General features: G+C 40.1%; 2 protein-coding genes across 2 annotated transcripts in view; both read left to right on the forward strand.

The window, feature by feature from the left end:
* Positions 1-20,387, forward strand: part of thsd7ba (thrombospondin, type I, domain containing 7Ba) — a 254,772-nt gene that overhangs the window by 74,329 nt on the left and 160,056 nt on the right. The gene's annotated exons all lie outside the window — the stretch shown is intronic.
* The window catches only part of LOC306968168 (histamine N-methyltransferase A-like), a 208,948-nt gene that overhangs the window by 663 nt on the left and 187,898 nt on the right, over positions 1-20,387 (forward strand). The gene's annotated exons all lie outside the window — the stretch shown is intronic.

Raw genomic sequence — 20,387 nt, forward strand, 5'->3', positions numbered from 1 at the left:
TCTCATGTGCGTGGTGATGCTGTTGTGCCTTCTTTTGGATAGATACTGACCCCGAATGGCTGGAGCAACCAGGCCTTCATAATGTCATGACAACTATCGCTAACATATCAACTTTGAGGACACATTTTCCGCCAATAGGAGCATACAGTATACTACCAGGTAACTCTCTTGTCATTCATCATTACATAATGCCTGAAAAAATAAAATAAATGCATGTCTGCTATTATCTACACCTAGACAATGTGCTGTTTAAACAGGAGCCCCCTTAGAGATCTGTTCAAATAGTCCCATCTGTTTACTGTTCTGTGCATTTGACCCAAGGGGGAACAGATAGCCGAGACAGAGTGAGATGGATTTCATTCTTACCCGAGAAATGCTCCCAAATGAGCTTTTTCACCGACTATAGAGAGCACTACCTTTCAGGAGACCGGTATTGTTTTAGCCTTTGATCAACTGTACCGCAATTTCCGTCTAGTCAGAGGAGGATTTGAAGTGGGAAAAGAGCAAGAGAGAGAGAGAGAGAGAGAGAGAGAGAGGAGAGAGAGAAAATAAGTAGACCAGAGGACACAAAAGAATATTCATTGTTTTGTCTTTGCCGTTTCAAGGGCGGCGTTAAAACAACCCTTTTGAGCTTTTAATCATGTCGCAATGTCATATCTTCACCAAAAGTAATCAATTTAACTTGGCTTTTAATACAAAGGCCATTCATATAAAGGCCTTGGTGTTTTATACCTGGAGCTGTATTTTATTTCATTTGTGTACTATGTTCCATTAATCCTGCATATTTAGCCGCTCTTCCACTTCCACTTCACTCAAAGCCTAGAAATACTTCACTATACGCCACTCGGAGTAATCCATGAAGGATGACAGACACCTTCACCTTGCTCTGATTCTGTCTGTGGTCAAAACCTGTTCATTGACTATGTTCTATCATTGTATTGCTTTTAGTTTTGCTTTACGTGTTTATCTTTTCTCCGTATCACTAAGGAAGGACTGGCTTGTGCTATCTGCTGGTCTTTTCTTGACACTTACATTGACTATATTGATGCTAGACAAAGCAAACGTGTTCAAAATGAGTTTTCAAAAGCCGGAATTGAACCTTTAATGATAGTAAGTAATTATTATTGGCAGTGACAGAAGAACAAATTCCCCTCATTGTGCTCTGGTAGCTGTAATAGGAAGCTCGGGGCAAGGTTGTTCTTATTATCAGAGTTTAAACAGGGCTTAATGCAGGAAGTTAGATGAATGTGTCCTTCCTTTTCAGAGAAGAGGCATTTTGAACCTCTTGATCTATGGTGTCATCTTATGAAGGCCTGTCCCCCCCAATGCAAATGCATCTTGATCATAATAATTTGCAATATGGGTGACAACATGGGCCAGGGTTGTCAACTGTAGTCCACAGAGTTGTAAAGTGGACTGTGACACACCAGCGGTGTTGAAGATTGCACTTAGCCACTCATTAGATTTCCTGCTTGTTTTGACCTATACATATATAGAAATTTAATAGATTTAAAACGTCTATTAAATTGGCAGTATCAATTTGTTATCAATTACGATGAGTCTTTGCCTCCGGTTAAACAAGAAATGGTTTTATCATCAACTCTACCACCTGTTAAGTATATATTGAGAATCAAAGGTACATTACTCTCAAACACTTGGTTCAAATTCTAGTAAATCTGAAATATTCTCCCCCTGGACAGCCTGAGGGGAGAGGGTCATACAGTCCGCATCACTCTCTCCCCTCAGGCTGGTGGCTATGGTCCATTCAAACCAGAACTTTTGTTTATTATCTTCCAAACCCCTGAAAAGCAAGAAGCGATTCCTGGAATTGAAGCGGGACATTGACATTTGGGGCATGTTATTTCGAGGAAACCACTCTAAGTAGCAGTGAAATGTTATATTTCAGAAATCATCCATCATTATTATTTCATTTGTCCTTTGAATTGTTGTATACAGATACATGTAATATATTGAGTAAAATCATCAGCATCCCGAGGCTTCTGTTTTGTTTTGTTTCAGTAGCTTTCCTTTATGTCTGTGCTCAGTCTTCCCACGCTGCAGTGAGCAGCAGAATAATGCCCTCCTGCGCAGACCGGGGGCAGGCGGCGCTTCAATGGTCACTGCAAACGTTTAATTAATTCTACTCTGTTTTCTTAACCACGGATGACGCATATTTCCATACACTTCAACAAAGAAATGTTGTGCTCTGGGCAATTTGGAGTTATTTTTACCAACAATATTTTGACGTTTCTGTTGCCGGATCAACAAATTAGCAAAACTCCTTCCATGCTGTGATTTATTACAGTAATCACGCCTAAGTTGACATGCTTGATGGAGTCTCTTCCTCACACACCCTTTGGAAATCTCGCTTTTATTGTAAGCTTTATTGCTCCCTTAAGTAAAATTGAGAACCCACACAGACACGGGGAGAACATGCAAACTCCATCACCGTCTCAATTCAAGTAAGGCTTAAAACTAGTTGTTGACTAATGTGATGATTTGTAGTGGAGGCAATTGGACAGCGAAGATGGACTGTCTGGTTTACACGCACAAAGACACAGCAACACATGACATCTGCAGGTGAGGGGCAAGTGTTTATTTGGAGAAATGGACTGAATATTCAGGATTACTCACACATGCTTGAATGCTTGACTGAATCCTTGTCAGTGAGAGCTGATCTCGGCTGCTGGTCAGGCCTGGTTGTTTTGTGGGCTACGGACTGCAGTGTGGCCCCTTGGTCTTAGTTTGTCTGTTGAAACATTTGAGTTTGGAGGATGATGCACTGTTAAAACAATTTGCTAACTTTTGCCAAGTTCCGCATAATGAAAACATAGCATTTATAATCTGTTGCCCTCTTTGCCCCTCAAATGTCATCCACGAGGGCCCCACAGAGTCCCCTTCCCCTGTTCGACATCCACCCTCTTCAAACTAGGTGAGTTCCACAAAGCTAAACTTGTATAATGTTGTGTCAAACTCCACGGGAGCGCAGCTCACACAGATTTAAATGAGCGAGGCATAAAGCTGCATTTCAATGGGCTGTTGGTGGAGGAGGCATAAACAGTGAGCGCTGGGAAAACGGAGGGGGGAAAGGGCGCCGCTGCTGGGTTTAGCTGTAGGGCTCGCTCCGAGGGCTCGCCTTGATCCGGATCACGCTCTCGCACTGGCTCATTCTGAAGCACGAGACGCTATTCACCGCACAATGAGACAGGCAATACAGGGAGGCAAGTGTGCTTCTGCCAACTTTATCAACTCCACTGCATTTGACAAGCACAGTGGAGGAGCGTGTCAAAGTGTGAAAATATTATGGCAAAATTAAATTATTAAATTGTTCAGGGGAAGGTTGCATTTCAGAGAGTTCGACATTTTTGCTTCCATTTCCCAAAACATTCAGCTTCAGTGCTATGAAATATTTTAGCTGCATAATTAGTGGACAAGTGGACATATCAGGCTTTAAAGAGTTACTTTGTTCACCCAAGTGTTTATATTTACATTTGAACAAGTTGAACTGTCTATGTGAGGAAAAGACAGTGTAGTTGTGGGTTCGTCCGGATTTCCAAATTGCCTGAAGCAATCCCAGGAATGTTATAAAACAGTAAAACGAGTTTTCACTTTCAGCTAACTGCATATTACTACAGAACCGCTCAGAATGGATCAGGTGACACAACAAAATGGAGAAGTAGATCAAAGCGCTTCAGCAGAAAAATTGACAGGATTACACAAACCCTGTTTAATTTTTTGACAAGGGAACGTTGTAACCATGGATGCAATATACAAGAGATAGACACTCAGCCATTCCACCCCATTTATGGTAATGATCCCGTGTTTTGGGAACACAACATGGTGCACCTTGCTCCTCCTACAGAGAATGTTCCTTAAAGGGCAAAAAGATGGGAAGGCAGCTACAAGCCTCCACATTACCCCAGGGCCTGTCAGTCACAGAATTAGGCTTAAACCTTTTAATTCCACAGCACAAAACCAGCATGATTAAAAATATGACACCCAGCCCAGCGTTGTCACATGGGTCAATGCATCTCTTAGAAAAAAGAAACTTGTAGCAGGCGAGGTGCAAAGTCTCTATTAGAATCCGCTTCACAAAGTTTCTTTTGGAGTTGATTTTGCAAGATAAGTCACCTTTTTAATAAGTGCAACTGAGAATTGCAACCTTTAGTTGAATATGTCTCTCTGTTGTTTCCCATCATATCCTCTCTACTAAACCCACAATAAAAAAAATCTTAAGAAATATCTTATGCCCCAAGCGATGACCTGGGACTACGATTGTAGTGCCCATCACATATTGCGTGCCTTTTAAGTTAATGTGCATTATCAGTCATATATTCAAGTTATATTTGTTATATATGAATAGTAACAATGTCTTATGCATCCAATATTGATTTGTTCTCATCAGAACTACAACCAAACATTACTTTTTTGCTAAGAGAACATTTTCTTACTACAGCTATGATTCTATAATGCAAGTGGAGAGTGAAATGCAATAATTACTATGTCCTTTAAATAGCCTCTCCACTCTCATATGAAGATGCAAAAATCTACCTAGTTTTCCTATTACTGACAGTGTTTTTATAATTTGGAGCAGTGCTAGGAGACACTCGTAAACGTTTATAACAAAATGCTTTCCTGCGCTTCTTTTCAGCCTAATTTTCACCAGTTACCACCAGAGGCATCTGTCTGCAGACTAGCCTACAGTTATGGGTCATATTTAAAGTGTGCTAACTGTGCAGTATTTCCCTTTTCTGCAGTTTGTACAAAAGGAAATGGCTGCACTTTGCACAGCGGGTCACTCAGGTGGATATCTTTGCACTTTTTCTTTGTTGCAGAATTGGATCACCGCGCCGGCAAACCGATTTCTTCATTGTTCACTGTTTCATCTATACACTGAATGTGTACTTCTTGATGGTGCAATTTAGTCTGCTTTTCCCCCTGATTTGCCATTTGAGATTCACATTTCAGCGGAGTTCAGTCCTATCAAACTCACTGTTCACTGTGCAAGAGCGTCAGAGATAATTGGCAAAGCACCACTATTAGAGTTAGGGAAATGTGTGTTGTCCTAATGAGTCCAGTTGTAAGAGATTCTGGGTGTCTCTAAGGCACTCAGCGCAGTGTGGCGGTACTGCCTATTCAATTCTGCCGATGCTTCCATTGTGTGTGTGTTTTTTTTTTCTTTTTTCAAATAACTTTCTACAGCTTCGTACAGCTCTTCAGAAAGTGAAACATTCCACAACAATGACAGAAGGTCACACTAGCGCTAGCATTGTTAATCATTAGCACAGCAAGTGTACGGGGTGGAAGAAGATGTGATTTCATTGCCATGACTGAACAGAGGGCAGAAATAGACGTAAGTGTTAATGTCGTCTTCAAATAACACTCTTACAACATGGAAACCTCATGCATGCTAGACAAAACGATCAGATGCTAAGATCTCAATGGGACTAACAAGGTTAAATAAAGGAAGTATTATATCAGATCTCACACTTCAGTTTACAAGCTGAAACATACATAGCTTCTGTAGTCTTGTGTTATTCTTGGAAGATGGGTGTCACATTCATTAATGCCACTTCATTCACAAGGACCACAACCTCAAATTATTTATTTTATTACTTTATTGATTCAGGTTTCAGGTCAGTGTCTCATTTAAAAGAGAGACCTGTTTCAGACACATCAGATAATTAAAGCAGTACTAAGTAACTTGTTTACCTTAATAAATCCTTTCCGTAGTCCCTCTCGGGGTAATACAAGTGTTGATGGGAAGATTGGGGGTTTTCATCATCCCCCTGGTGTCTCTGGCCAGAAAACCACAATTGCAGCTTTGGCTGCAGCGGTTCAGAGGCCCCAATACACACTAACGGAATCACGAAGAAGAAGCGAACAGGCAAACGGGCAAAGCTAACTGTGGGCTAGCACCACTTCAACAGTATTTACAGCCAAGTTTGAGTGAAAAGAAAAAGATCTCCATTGTGTAACTGGATGTACAATTTCCCTCTCTCCCTTTGTCTTTTGTGTCAGCGTAGTATTTACTCTCATGGACAATTAATGAGTAAAAAAATGCAACACGCTACGATACCTGCAGTGGCGCTTATGGCCTCTAGGGGCATGAGTTACTTTGGACTGCTTTAAAGTGAAATAACTTTATTGAACAAACAAGATGACGAAGGCGGGAGGGGCATGTAAAGGAGGAGAGACTGAGGAGACGGACCTGGAGGCATTTGAAGGACGAAGACTAGAAAGTGAGGTGTGGTCCTGCTCCTAAACTTAACCGGCCCCTGTTTTTCCATGCTGAGATATGTTCTTACCTTAGCTTAGATGAGTTGATGCATACCTGTCTGGTCTTTACGTGTGCGCTCAGTCACGCAAAAAGACCAAAGATGTTGTTAGCATTTAGCCTCTCCTCCACTCCTCTGTGGGGCCAAACGGGTGTGAAGTTAGAAGCGACCCAGCTCTTCCATGTTTTCCCTATTTAAATACGGTTACATGAAAAGTTGCACGATCCAAGTACAGTCACACAAATTAAACATGTCGATTTTCTAGGCGGATAAAAGGGGTACTATATTGTAAGGCGTAGTAATACCTTAGGAGCACTTGGGCATCATTACCACCTCTGTTTCTTACTTGTATTTTTTATCCTTTTGTATGGTATTGTTTTTAACGTCAAGCAAAAACAATTTCCTCTGGTTGATCAATACCAGATACCCTGAACTGTCTACTGGTTGTAAAAACTTGTTGATGCTTTTGTTTGCAAACCTTTTCGTTTCCCAATAACCGTCATCACCCTTCCACCACCATGTCACCTACACCCCTACCCTTTTCCCCCTCTCTACTTTGCTGCGGCTCACCTCATCTTCAACAGGTGTCCTGCCTTGTTGCTGCATGTTTGGCTGATTTATGTAAATTGTGTGGCATTGCTTGTGAATCCTTTCGAAATAGAGCTGCCAGCTATTTACCGGTGGAAACAAATTGGCTTTCCTGCTGCATCACGTAGTCGACCCATGCTTACCAAATACATCCCTGTAGTAATGCAATATGCAACAACAGCAACACAGATGTATTTTATCTTGTTTGGCACATTAACGTCGCTTTTTGCTGACGTGTCCTTTATCGAGGCGCAAAAGTGGTTTCATGTGATATGTAAAGTCATAATTTCCAGTGCGCTGTAATACAAGCGTTGTCAATTTGCGGAGCACTCATGGCACCTAATTAAAATGTAGGTGAAAGACTATGCCTCATTTTCTGTTCCCAAACACTTAGTTCATCACTGAGAAAGGAGCCAGGTGAAATTTTAATGAAGATTAGTTGATGGATCTTTGATATTTATTACAGTTTTAGCTCATTTCTGCGTTTGAAATCGAGCTCCTCGAAATGTTGCGCTGTCTAGTTCTAGGCTTTAGTGTCCTCACTGCCTTTTGCTCATATGCAGCACAGCATTGCGGTATTGACCCTGAGCTGGTCCGCCGAGACCGTAACACAGACAACGTCCAAAATGGCTCACGGGGGAACTCCATGTTATTGACTGAGCTAAGTGCTGCTGTTGTGCTTCTATTTATTCAATCATAAATCCAGAAATAGCCTCTGTTTCGTTGGGTGGAAATTGCAATTAATCATAAGTTTGTATCGAGAGGAAGGATGGGCAGTTAGAGCACAGTGTGTGACCTTCAATAAATGACATGCTGCGGGATGTTGTTGCATTCCTCTTTGCAAATGGGACTTCATGGCAATATTTTCTTGGCTGTCCATGGCAACATGTTGTGAGCAGAGCCAGTCTTTCAGTTCATAAACATGCTTGGACCAACTTGGTTTTGAGAGCAGTGTATCTAGAAATTCTCTAGGCTAACTATAAGCAGTATGGATTAATATATTTCAAGCATCCTACAGCCCTCAATTTGCCATATTTGTGCCTGCAGTTGCATAACCTATTTCAGATGGCATTACCATAAATGCTAGAATATAGATTTGATATCTTGAGGCGCATTAAACAATATGAGCTCCAAATAAGAAAATCCGCTGGTCTGTGACAGCGTATTACTCATAGCCTTAATACATGCATTTTTATTACATTGTGACAAAAAGAAGGGCTACATTTGGAGGGACACATTTATCAAACCTCTGAGCTGTTTATTAAATTAGTGTCCAAAAAGGCTGCATTAGTAGCATGTAGTTTGTTTTTTGCATGTTACACATTACCATAAATGACAACAAGTTTCAAATAGTAAGATTGCGCTTTACTACACATTAATCATTTGGTATTAGAATGGAAATGGCATATAAAGTTAATGGTTACAAAGGGTTTTGCAGCCCTGTTTCCAAGAATATACTTGGTATCTTTGTAATGGGTTAAGGTTTGGGTAGGGGTATACTTATTCATGTCCATTCAATAAGTTAGGTGCATGTCTGTTTTCTTGTCGTGTTTAATTACCACAATTACTATCATGTTGTTACACTATTACCATATAATCATGGTGCTCTAAAGTGCTAAAAAGGATGCTGTCATACAAGTACCTTGTCAAACATGAGTTTGTTTCAAATGGCAACTTGTGTTTCTAAATTTTTTACACAGAAAAATAACAATTTGTATCAGGACATGCTGTGCACAGTGTGAAGACACCCACATCTCCTGCTCTTGGCTCGGTAACTAGTTCTGTTCTACAATGTTGTGATTGTCATGTCACAAAATCAAATTACTCATCACACAGTAGTCGCAAGGACGTATTGTTTCCGTAAGAGTAATCATTGTCAATGTCAAAGCAGCAATTTGTCCCGGCCTTTATTTTAGCTTTTGTTTTTGTGAAATAAAAATGACACAGAATCACAGAATTGGCATTTTAAGTTGTGTAGCTCCCCAGTGGCCTTTCAGTTTCTAATTCACCCAATATTCTAAAAGAACAATATTAATATAAATTATGGAGTGATTTTTCACTTAATGCATTCAGTAATTTTGTCTCGTGGCTTTTATATCACTTCTTAATTATGTAATTCTTAATCCTCTTAACAATGAAAAATAAAGAAACAACAATGTCATATGAACTTCGAAGAAATGTAATGAATTAGAAATGATCTATGAAAGTGCACGACCACACATACACATAACCTTTTGTCCTTGTCCCCGCATTCCTGTACCTTCTTCTGACTGATGTTGGGAGCTCTGTCCCAAAGTCGAGCGCCTCGGACTGATCTTTAGATAGTGCCAAGTCCCAAAAGTCTGCCGTTTGACGTCTCTAATAGACTCCGTGATAAGAACAGAACCAGCAGAAGCTCTGGGATGGCGCTGTCTGGCTCCTGATAAAAATGAGCCAGAGAATGGTTTGGCTTTAGCTGAGGTTGTGGGTATCATTGTATGGGTGGAAATCAAGTTAAAATGCTGTGTATTGATGCTCACATGTGATTTCGTAGTTGTAAACATTCAGTCTGTTTTTGACTTGGCATAGTCAAGATAGAGCCCTACAACTACCACACTATTGTCATAATATTATGTTTTTTTAATCTTTGTCCATAAAGTGCACCTCTATGTCTCTCTATTCGCCATCACTTTCCCTTGACCTTACTTAATGGTCCCCTATTATCAAATATACATGAAAACCCAGCAAAAGTCCGCATCCACTCTTGGTTTAGGAATAGTGGAATAGAATGTCTACATTATTCAGGCCTTTTATTCAAGTCATTTCCTTCACAGTTTCAAGCGCTTTCACCACCTACAGAAACATCTCACTCATCAGACGACTGTCCATGAACCACCGCACGGCTATAGCTGCAGCTCCAATTACCTTACAGCAGATGTTCATTCTGAATTAGGGATTGTTCAAAATTGTTATGCCACACCAGGTGCTACTTTTGCATATTTGTATACACGTGTGGTGCTGTATGTTGGTAGTAAGCATTTTTTCCATAATTTGTTTGCATCAAGTTGATTGACATTTGAATTATTTTCAAATTGGAAACTATCAGTGGCTCACACTCTTTCTCTCACATTTCTTCTCTGCATTAAGCAAGTGTTTAAGTGTGAAGAAAGCAGCAGAGTTCTCTATCTTTTAAACCCCCCACCCCCCAACACTATGGTGCCTATGTCTTGTGGCTGTAGACTAGACTTTGCCGCTGTGAAACCTTCCAGCTCCAGACCTGACGCAGTAAGTGGGCTGTACAGACACCCATGGCCAATGGCGGGACCGTCGGCATATTCTTTCTTTCGGAGCACGGACAGCTCTTTGCAGTCACGCCTCAGTCCACCTCTTTTTATAAGCGAAAGATCGGGCCCTTTGTGTTTTAACAAAGCCTGGGAAGAGACCAAGAATAAACCTCCCGACATGTGTGTGGCTGGAATAATGTTTTTGTGCTGATAGAGAACAGCATTGTAGGTAAATAAGCGATGTGTGCCAAAAAGATGAGGGTATGGTTATGGCGCAAACAAGCCTCTTCAGCACCCGGTGAGCCCCCACAACATACAGCGTGAACGTTTGCTGTATACGTTTTGGGTGTCCTCAAAATAGATTCCAGCCTCCAGCCAGGTTTAATGGTATAACAAAGTATGATAACTTAAAGTACATACAGTATCTTATCTTATCATATCATTACGGTATCGCAGCACGGTAGTACAGCGGTTGCACTCGTGCTTTATAGCTAGAAGGTCCGGGTTCGATTCCCACCAGGGACGGGACCTTTCTGTGTGGAGTTTGCATGTTCTCTCAGTTTCCTCCAGTTTCCTCCAGTTTCCTCCCCTACCACTAAAAATATGTACAGTAGGCCAGGATGAATGACAGTGTGTTTGAGAGTGCACATGGGGGACGACGGATGGAAATTAGCCCAAAGCTACAATCCGGTGTGGCTTGTTCATTAACATGCACTGTACCTAGCAAATAAACCAATATCCTTTAGTCTAGAAGTTCCCAAAGTGGAGACCCAGCAGGGGGCCTCCAAAGGTTGCCCACATATAATGCACATTATAAGTTGAGTCTAGAGTCATTAGCCTAATTTACTGTTATTAGAAAACATATTTATACATTTTGAGGAAACAAATATTATTTGAAAATATCACATTCATATTGTTAGGTGCTCCATGGAGTCTTTGGATCCATAATGGGGTTGCGGCGTGCAGAACCTTAGGAATGGCTGACCTAGCCTGTGTGGAGGTTTGTCTGAAATTCTGACAAATGGAGACTGCCAGGGAGGGTATTGGGCATAAGAATAATGGCCAGTCAATTTTCAAACACCATAGGAAGCCGATGATTTGCTACGTTGACCCCAGAAGGAATAAACAACAAATTCCCTTTTTCACACCAGCACACATACCAGGCCATACAAGCAAACCTTTTCTTTTCCCGCTTTCTCCTCGTGAATGAAAAATCAGCAGATTTATCACACAAACACCATGGCTTTTTTTCTTCCCCGTAATACAATTGTCACTTTATCTTGTGTCTTGTCGCGGCTGGCCCTGGTCACCTGCTTTATCAAAACACCAAGGTCTTTCTTCAGGTTGCTGGCTGTAGATACAGCCATTAGTTCTACTCTGCGCTCACGGTTAGAGAGGAGTCCCAGGTCAGACGCAGACAGTGAGAGACAGAGGAGTGAATGACATCGGATCCAATTACCTGTCACCTCCGCACATGCTGCTGGGGAGGACTGCGGCAGGGACCACATGAGACAAGCAATTACATGGGAAAAGATTGTGATCAGTGTAGCAGAGGAGGAAGCAACACCACTGACCATAACCCCCAGTGTAATCTTCATGTCCTAAAGTGCCAACCTGCTGAGGTATTCTTAAGAGGATGCTTAGTGAGAGAAAAGCCGGAGGGGCATGGCCTGCCACGTGTGCTCATGATATTCACGGAAACATGTTTACAGTGTGGGCTGGATCTTAATGGCTTAATTTCCCTGTGAGGACATTTGCTCTCTGCATTTGACCCATCTACTGCAGGATCCACCTCCAGGTCCTGAGCTTGTTTTTGTCAGAATTACCTTGGTGGAGGATTTGCCTGTCGTGCATGTGTTTGGTTGTGACACAGGAATAACCTTGACCTTGAATTAGGGTTGGGCGATGTTCCCTTAATTGGCCGTTGACGATGTTTACAGTGAACCATCGTGATGGACGATGATATCGTCCATTTCTCATTATAAGCATTTTTTTAAAGACATTTACATAGCCTATATAGAAGCTGCATATTACTATGTATGTTAGGAAAATGTGAGATTCCAGGATAAATGGATCTAAACTAAACATGATCTGAACACAGTCATGGAACATGACTTTTGCAAAAGAAATGTGTTAAAACTCGTGCATAAAGTCTGAGAGGAGAACGACTTATTCAGAGCGTGAACTCCAAGGCTCTTATCATACTAATACAAATGTAAATCGGAGCGTATTATTTGCATTTGCTCAGTTTTAACGTAATGTTAAAGAAACAGTGGGTGAACGGGACAATATTTAGAAGTTTGCGCCGTAGCTCACATTTTTGAAGCCGCTCCACGCGCCGCCCGCTCCGTGAGCTCTAACCTCTTAACTCCTGCACCGCGCCTTTCTCTCTCCTCTCTCTTTCCTTTCTCGGTCCTTCGTGAGAAAATCCGCGTGTTCAGCTAGCTCCGATGTGAGAGCCATATCATCATAGCTCCGATGTGAGAGCCATATCGTCATTTTAAAACGGTTTAAGTTTCCGTACGCAGCAAAGCAAAGCAAAACCACGCGCTGTTAAACTCTGAGCTGCAGAGAGAGAGAGAGAGAGAGAGAGAGAGAGAGAGAGCCCCGCGCGTCAGAAACAGAGCAGCAGCGTCTTTACTTTAATAATTACGGCTAACACATCGTGGCTTCTGGCAGGCTACAGAAACTAGCGCGCATATTAGTTACATCCGTGATTTAATTTACAGTGCAATCCCTGCACAGTTTGTAGGTTTACAAGGCCTACAGAAGATCAGTGCCTGTTTCTGATGGGAGGGGGCGTGGCATCACGATGGTGGCTCTTCGTGATGGATGAGCAACATCACGATGGACGATGATATCGTTCATCGGCACAACCCTACCTTGAATAACATTCTGTCTATACAGACATAGCAATATCTGTAACAGGGCCAACCACTCAGCCACTCGAGTCTGATTTAAATTAAGCTGCTGTCATGATTACGGAGATTTGCATGTCAAAATATTTCATGAGTCAACTTAAAATGTGATTCTTTTCCTCCTTCCTGATTTTCCAGCAAGTTATGTAGAGCACCTGCAGCACAAAGATCCACAGGTTTTGAAATCATCAACTTTTATTGGAATCAAACATCAAAAGGCTCAAGAAGTTTGTGTAAGATATTGTTGAAGGTGAAGGCGCTCTTTGGAACTGAAACTTATGAAAGAAAAGAAAAAGAACCAAGGCACTTTTCATGCATCAACATTTTCTATTGACTTTCTTTTTAAGCCTTTCTTTTTTATGGGTTTGTCTTTCTGAAATGAACACCCTGCATGTTTTAGATTGATTATATATATTTACCACAACCTCTTACTTCTGTTTAGTATTGCTAAATAGCTGTTGAACAAGGTCAGGAAAGCAACAGGCTTTACCATGGAAAATGCCAGGTTCCAGACTGGATGTGCAAACATTAGCTGGCACATTTACCCAATTCATCCATCGCTGTCAGCCGTAATGAGATCTTCATCAGCGAGACACTCAGAGCGTGGGGAATTATGTTCACGTCAGCTGTTTTTAAATTATTCATGCGCCCACCTTTGCCTCTTTGTTTTCTTGACTTTACAGAGAGGAGCCGGTGTTTGCAGCCGCATTCATTTGAAAGTCTGTGACAACCCCGTGCTGTGGGGAGGTTAGGATCAGAACAGTAACAAAGACGAATGTGGCGCAGGCAGTGACCCTGAGAGGAGAAAACAGGAACGGCTCTTTGCTCATGCCACACATTAGTAAGCAAACATTTCTCTCGATTTGACGGAGATGCTGACAAAGTTCGATACGGCACGGTGCCCTCACAGATTCATCACCGATTTTCACAGCCGCGCATCGAGGATTAAAATGGCAGAAACACAGACATGGAACTATGGACCAAACTCGCGTTGTAACAATGTTTCCCACTATGATAAGAACAATTATCTATTCACACACCTTATGTCGGCTGTTTTCCAGGGGTGCTCAAACTCTACATGGTGCTTAGGCTTCTTCAGGCCATATTCAGTGTCATCTACAATGACCTCTTCTTTGATCAGGACAGTGCATATTATATTATATTCTCAGTACATTAATTTACATTTTTTCCTAATTTTTTTTGCTATTTTTCTTACACAGTTTTACGTTTATGTTAATACGTACTTTTAGAACAAGCGATTCCTGAGATTTCCTTTTTTGTTGTTGTTAATTTCAGTGAAAAAAAGTGATAACGCTTTATATTAAGGTGTGCACGTTAAGTATTAATACGGTACTAATAAGCATTAATGAGATGCTTATAAAGTATTAACACACTGCTGAATATACTTTTATCTGTTAACATACTAATGGCCAATAATAATATGCATATCCATAGCCAACCCTTACCCTAACCCTGACCTTAACCCTAACCCTTAAATGATTACTAATGCTTATTAATGCTTAATGAGCACCTTAATCTGAAGCAATCCCCAAAGAGTGACCCTCAGTAGTATCATTTATTGTAGGGCTGGGCGATATGGGCCAAAAGTCATATCCCGATATATTTAGGTTGAACATCGATATCCGCTATATATCCCGATATTTTTTCCGCAAAGTGAGAGCTGTGAAATGAAATGTTAAGTCAAAGTCTAAGCCAAATACGAGTAGTTTTATTGAAAACTCACAATAAAATATAAACATAAACACTGTATAACAAAGCTCTGTAAGGTGCACATTTAAATAAAAAAAATATCTTAAATAGAAATAGCCCATAAAATAAAATAAAAATAAAATAGGAGGTCAGCATTTATATATAAATACATAACAAAATAAAGTGCTCAGTTTAACCTAAACTTTTTTAAATATCAGCTTGAGATTACGTGTTTCTTTTTGTTAACTTAATAGCTTATCTGAACAGTCTCAACCAGTTGCACAAGAAAAATACTATCAACTCAATAAACATGTTTTTTTTTTACTTTGATAAACAGTAGTGCGGTCTTGAGGTATTTAATGATTTTTTGCCAGAAACACCAGCCTGTCAACGGCATCCGGCTTCAGATGCTTTGTGGGAGATCACGATATTGCCACTGCCCTGAGGCAAGTATTACAGAGCAAGTTTGATCTATATCGATATATACCATACGGTCTAATTCCATATCTCATTAAAAAATATATCGATATATCTTTAATATCGATATATCGCCCAGCCCTAATTTATCGCGATGTTTTCCTCCCTCAATGTATCGAACTTTGAGTTTTGTTAAGCACAAATAACAGAATGTAATTGTGGACAAATGTAATGTCACAATGTACTCGCTTTGCATGTATGACTGCATTACATGAGCACAGCACATGGCTGTTTACCTGAACCAAAGTTGCTCTGGGTAAGCCTCACAGAGCCGTCTCCTCCACTAAAGTAAATAGTACATCAAAGCATGATACGTCTCCATTTTATTATTCATGAGTCTTGACGCAGACCTCACTGTTTGTTTAGCTTTGGCTGCGATGGGAAAATCCCCTCCAAACAAGGAATAAATCACAGCCAACCATCATTTCCCTTGACCTAAATGTAATGTTTGTTAGGGGGCTGCCTTAAATTGAATATTGAAATATGGCTCCATCCTCTTGGAGATAATTCCTGTGGGTAACTGCGCTAATAATGAGGCTGTAGCTGAATGGTGATTGATTATTCACTAAGAGGACTTGGGGCAGGTATTAAAATAATTATCTTCGTGATTTACTGTAATATTGATTAGGAATGAACCACTACAGCACGGCTCTTTGCTTGGCATCACAGTGCAGTCATTAAAGGTGCATATATTATTCAGACTTTTAAAACTACTTTGGACACCATAGCCTTGTAGGATTTTAAGCCTTATATGTGTAGGCCTGTCAAGGTAACATCATTTGGAGTTTGATATAGTGAGCCACAAAAATATTGCGATAAAACATATAATTGAAGACCTTTTAATGCTGAGGAATAACTCCAAAGCTTAAAAATGACAGTAAAGCTGAATCTTAAAATATCCAAATATAATGAAATACAACCAACCTATGAAAAATATGTATATATTACATATACACATATACACATGCTAATAGATGTACAAGCGATACATGTTGAGCCCAAAGATGATGGTTGTTGTGGTTTAACTGTCATTTATGGAACAATAAGTCACATGTGTAATAATGTGTAATCATAGTGCTGTAATTGTCCTGACAGCACTATGAATGTGTCACTCTAATATTTCTCTTGGAATTTAGATGCTGTTGACAGAAGACAGCACAGACCCGCTCTTGCTGAAAAGTTTTTTAAAAGTATTTTAAAATCTGAAGAAATACAATGGTTGCTATTGGCAAACAAATGCACTTTTGGTGAAGGTTCAGTTTAGTTTATTTGAGCAGTTTGCATTATTTTTTTAATTTCAGAATTCACAACTATGCAGTTATGTAAGCCCAAAAGGAGGAGGCTGAAGCAAGTATTAGTGCCTATACCCCATATTCAGTGCAATATACTTTTACACAAAATAATCATTAGGTATACATTACATTACAAGTTTTTTAGACTTTGAAACTGGATAACTCAGGTGATGTATTTCAGAGTTTAGGCTGGCATTTTGATATACTAATGAGGGAGACAAACTAAATATACTTGAACAATGTAATACAGTATGCACAGGTGAAACACAACACACCATCTATGTTTCCACTGTAACATTATTGCCAACTTAAGGCGAGACACAGCAGGTGAAAGTATTTATTTTTCATGCAGGGGTCGAAATGGAGATTTTTAGCTAGTTTCCTCCCTTAACATCTCAATTTTCATGTCAGAGTATAAAAGTCACAAAATTTACTCTGTACAATACTTATTTTATAATGTTTATATCCCGGAAGTAGCAACTATGACGCTTCGCAAAGCTGCCTTTCCCACAGGTATTCATTCACAAATATTGACATTATTTTACATCCACGTGTCCTGTGAAGCGTCAGGAAGATGACGTTATAACCCAGATATGGTATTTTACCTTTCTGCAAGACACCCCGTATGGAAGAGCGGAGAAATGACTCTCGTTACAAAACTTTGGGGCTGGTTTTCAAATTGAGGGTTTTGCTCCACTCATGCAACGACAGAGCCACGGCCATAGCGACATATATTAGCACCTACGGACTCCAAACCATTCCAATATTGGGTTAACAAGATTCAGATTTTCTTCAGAGGGTTTTTTTAATATCTAATTCCCCGCCTTATATATTCAGCTTTGAAAAAAATGAAAAACAAAAACTGATTTTTTTCACTTTTGATTAGCTTTTTCAAAAATGTAAAAAGATATCCCAAATCCCCTCTTAAAAAATCTTTGTTACTATTATTTTAATAAAATAAAGCCACACATTTAAATCTGGGTCTACCCATTTAGATTTGGGCCATTTTTATGCACCGAAAACTACATTCCCCCCTTATTTTTATATCAGTAATGTTTAGCAAAAGTTTCAAATTGATAGCTCTATTTTTTCCCCCCCTATTCACCGGCAGTGTCTCAACTTATAGGAGTTGACTTTGCATCATATACTGTAGGCTCTTTAAACAGATGTCCAATTACCACAATAGATTGTTCTCTTTGACACATTTTTCACATAATAGACTTTTGAATGCCCAAATTTTCATTGCTGTCCCTGAGCACTTACAACACGTTTTACTTTTGTCCTTTTTCTTTTTATTAGCCATTATATTTAGATTAGGCAATCAATTAGCACAAAAGCCAAAGCAGAGGGGTATAATGTTAAATCACACCTCTCAAACCTCACAGGGACACGGCTATTCCAGAACATCCCCAAGGTACTTAATTCATTAGCGGCTAAGCTCCTTTGCCTTGAGATACTATAAAGCACAATAAGTACTTCACTGTCATAGCCCCCAAAACACAGACTATACACTTATTAAGCTTTTATGGAAATGTTTTGTGATTTATATGCACTAGATGAGGCCAAACTTTTCACAGTAGCTGCTTTCTCTTTGTATTTAGCTGCAGGTGATGCGTCTTTCTTCCTTCACATTACAAACAAAACTCCAGTTGCAATACTTAATGACATTTTCCCCACTTTTTTTTTTTTTTTTTTTGGCTAAAGAGCGAGCTGATTCAGGCCTCCCAGAGATGGATTGATTGCCTGATGATAATCTGATGAAATTCTGCATATGAATGTCGTAATTGAGGATGCACGTCGCCGCTTGTAAATTATAAGTGATGGGAAGTTGCCTTTGGGAGGGGGAGAGCAGGGGGGTACGCATAATGACTTGGTGGCATGCATAGGTAGCGTTTAATTAAAAGTGTTGCGACAAAGAGCGCGAGCATCTTAATAGTCAAACTCAATTCACTGCGCGGAGAGACCCGGCAGATGCTCAAGAGTGCTACTGGGTGCAGAAGAAGTGAACAGAGACATATCTCTTTTAGTTAGAAATGGAACAAAGAGCAAAACAGATCGGAAAAACTCGCATTAAAACTAGAGATGCGCCGATCCAGCTTTTTTGCTACCGATACAGATACAGATACAGGCACTTCGGACCCAGAGTAACACCTTTTTGAGTGACAGTGCAGGATTTTAGAGGCAGTTGTGGTGAACAGGTCTGGGCTCATTCTAAACATTAGGACATGGCTGGAACATGTAGGGGAAGGGAAATACTTTTTTTTTATTTATTTTTTTACATTTTTAAACTCTGTATAGTCCCTTTAACTGACACTAAGAGACTTTCTTAAAAGTAGTTGCAGTGAGTGATATTGATCCCATTTCAGATCAATATAGTGTATTTCTTTCTTGCAAACAAGATGTTATCAATTATAGGCTATCTATTCATAAACTGTAATGAAAAACAACAAACAAGAATCACTGGACTTTTTGACTCTACATACTGTATATGACCGGCTATTTAGGAAGTCACATAAATTGATCTGATCATTACAACTTGTGCATAGCTAATAATATGTCCGCTTTTCTTAACAGCATTTCATAAACTAAAATGCAAACACTGGCTACTCCAGCAGTGGCCGATTTGATTTTGCTACTTTCCGTGATCCAATCGTAGTTTCTGTCCAGGCCTTGATTAATTGCCGTTAGCATTAGCTTGCTGCCACTAGCTTTAGCATACTGTTGCTAACTGCGACATTTTGCGCGGCGATCAGAAGTACAAATGCGGAAATAAAGCTAACTTGGTGACTGAATTCTCCAGGTTCTTAGCTTCAAAATAAGATACTCCATATTCACTTAGATTTAGTAGTTGTTGAAAGTTGTGTTTTTAAAGAGGTGAGAGCCAAAACTGTTATCGGTTCAGTATTGGCTATTGGTAACCAACACCCGATATCGTATTTTTTGGGGGTATCGGCTAGGGCTGTCACAATAATTACTATATCGACTTATCGGTCAGTAAATCACAAATAAACTATATAATTTTTGGCTCGATATCGTTGAACGAAGCCTTACTGGTTTACTGTCATGTTTATGCCTGATTGTATCGTTAGACTCAATAATATCGTTTATCGCGATACTTTCTTGCCTCAACTCAACTTCAAATTTGTTATCGTGACAAGCCTAGTATCGGCTCTGATATCCGATACCAGTTTCGGTTTGGTGCATCCCTAATTCAAACCCACATTAGTAGGGCTATATGAAGGAAGCAATCTTGTTATAACCACCCTATCTTCCTTATGAAAGATAGGGTGGTTATGAAATGATTTAAAGTTAACTTCTTACCAACAACAGTCTTGCTTGAGATTTGCTGCATGTATCATTCTCCTTCTACACCTTAGCCAAAGTATTGTGATGTAGGGGGAAGACTCTCTGACTCTGTGGCATACGTATCATTTAATTAAAAAGCGTTGTCACAAAGAACGCAAGCAGCCATCCGACTTGATTCACACTGAGAGGCCGAGGATGGATGGGCGAGCGAATGGAACGCTCCCAGGCAAGTGCATAATAACATTATTTCTGACAATTTGTAATACATTTCAACAACTGTAGTCTATACCCGTGTAATTAACCATCCTCCGGTCCGTTTTTTAGCATCGAGCTCGTTACAAGCTAATCAATGTGTTCTTGATGCAATTGGAGATAAATAAAGCCGTCTGGAAAGTGCAGTAATTTGAGACACAGCTCAATCTGATCAATATGTTCACAAAAGAGCTCCCAGTCTCTTCCCGGGGACTCACTAAACAAAACTCAGGGCTGAAAAAGTCCCCCCTGACATACACATCGACCTATAGTAAAAAAAATTAAAAAAAATAAAAATAGAGG

The sequence above is a fragment of the Gobius niger genome (assembly GCF_951799975.1).
Source record: "Gobius niger genome assembly, chromosome: 9".
NCBI lineage: Eukaryota > Metazoa > Chordata > Actinopteri > Gobiiformes > Gobiidae > Gobius > Gobius niger.